The sequence below is a fragment of the Vombatus ursinus genome, unplaced genomic scaffold (genome assembly GCF_900497805.2).
Source record: "Vombatus ursinus unplaced genomic scaffold, bare-nosed wombat genome assembly UNPS02015106.1, whole genome shotgun sequence".
NCBI classification, from domain to species: domain Eukaryota; kingdom Metazoa; phylum Chordata; class Mammalia; order Diprotodontia; family Vombatidae; genus Vombatus; species Vombatus ursinus.
Genome location: NW_020954884.1, coordinates 2,256,143 through 2,258,490, shown reverse-complemented (window position 1 = coordinate 2,258,490; position 2,348 = coordinate 2,256,143).

Sequence of the window (2,348 nt, the reverse complement as noted above, 5' to 3'; positions counted from 1 at the left end):
TAGATAGATAGATAGATAGATAGATAGATAGATAGATAGATAGATAGATAGATAGATAGATAGATGTAGCATAGAGGCAGCTAGGTTGTACAGTGGATAGAGCACTGGACCTAGAGTCAGGAAGAATGGCATTCAAATCCAGCCTCAGACACTAGCTATGTGACCCTGGGCAAGTCACTTAACCTCTGTTTGCCTCAGTTTCTTCATATGTAAAATGGGGATAATAATAGCACTTCCCTGGGTTTTGTGAGGATCAAATGAGATAACATTTAAAAAACACTTAGCACAGGGTGTGATACGTAGTAGGCACTTAACAAATGATCATTTCCTTATACTGTCAGATTTTTTTCCCCATTATATTAATTGACTTGATGACTCTTCTTTGTCCTCAAAAAAATGTTTTTATATGGGAAGGATCTCTGGAAGGGATACAAGGCAAAATTTAGGCTATGTCAAAACAAAAGATATCAATAAAATTTTATTTTTACAAATCTTTTCCATTCAGTCATTCACTGACAAACTCCTGGAAAAATCCATGTCCTCAGAACCTCAACTTCTTCACATACCACTCTGGCTTCCAACCACATCACTCAGCTGAAACTGCTCTCTCCAAGATTATCAATAATCTCCGAAATATGATATTGTTTTCTCAGTGCTAAGTATTCTTGACCTTTCTTCAGCCTTGGACAATGTTGGCAACCTAACATTCCTCCTGGAGAGTTTTTAATAACTCTGACTTCCCTCAGTTCTCTCTTTTTTTTTTTTGATCACCACTTCTCACTCTCTTCTTCTGACTTATATGTCCCAAACTGCTTTGCTGAGCTGTGTTCCAGGGCCCTCTCTGTCCGTGGTCCTCTTCTCTTTACTCACCACTGTGCAGGTAACTCCCATATCTCCAGATCTAGTGCTCATCCCTCTGCTAAGCTCTAGTCCTATGTCACCAATGGCTTGTTGGAAACTTCTTCCTGGATGCCCTATAGGCATCTTAAATTCAACATGTCCAAAAAGGAATTCAATCTTCCCTCACAAAATGTATTCCCCAATTTCTACTGAGTGCCTTACACTTCCAGGTTTGAAACATGAGTCGTCCTGGACTCTTTATTCTCAACCTACCACTGCCACCCAATCCCCGTAACAGTTAGTTGTCAAGTCCTGTCAGTTCTACCTCCATAGCATCTCCATAGCCTTCCCTTCTTCCTATGTCATGGTTCCTACCCTAGCATAGGAACTCTCACCTAGATTATTGCAATAGACCTCCTGCCTCCATCTCTATCCCTTCAAAGCTTATCTTACACAGAACAACCGAAAGAACCTTTCTAAAGCAAAGATCTGACCGTTCATCATGAAGAAGCTGCTTTGGTTCCCTATTGTCTATAGTTAAAAGGACTAATTGTTCTCCCTGACATTTAAATCCCTTCACAATCTGTCTCTAGTCTATCTTTCCAAGTTTGTTGGACATTACTCTCATTCATATAGTCTATGTTCTAGACAGACTGACCTGATGATTATTCTCTTTACATAGCATCCTCTCTCTCATATCTATAATTCTGTGCTTACTTGAAATGCTTTTCCTCTTCACCTCTAACAGATCCTTAATTTCCTTTGAAATGCCTGGATGCCATCTCCTACAGGAGGATTTTCCTGAATCTCTAGCTGTTATAACTCTCCCCATCTCAATCCCAAATAGATTTATATTTTTAAATATATTTTAAATATAAATTTGTATTTTATATGTTAAATTTTAAATTTTTATATTTAAAATATAAATTTAAAATATATTTACTTATGTATACATGTATTGGTTTTAAAATATATTTTTAAAATATTTTAAATATGTTTTAGAATTTTCTATTTGAAATATGAATTTTAAAAGATATTTTTAAAAATATGTTTTAAAAATATATTCACACACACATATATACATATATATATATAGTATGTGTGTATATGTGTGTGTGTGTGTGTGTGTTTGCTCCAGCAGAATGTAGGCTCCCTGAAAGCATGGACAGTTTCATTGTTGTCTTCATATCCCAACTGCCTAGCATAAAGTGTGTGGAGGAGGCAGTGCCAATATTCATAAAAGTCTGTAGATTTGAATGGAAATGATATATATGAGCAGACCATTGCATATTTCCAATGACAACATATTTGCAAGAAGTAGCATAAGGGCATGTTCTCTGGCTGTCCCGCATATCTAGAATGCTTTCATTCATTTCCTCCTCCTGGCTTCCTTTAAGTCTCAACTAAAGTCTTAACCTCTACAGGAAGCCTTTCCCAACCTCTCTTAATTCCAATGCTGTCCCTCTTCTAATTATTTCCTATTTATCTTTTACATGATTTCTTGTACA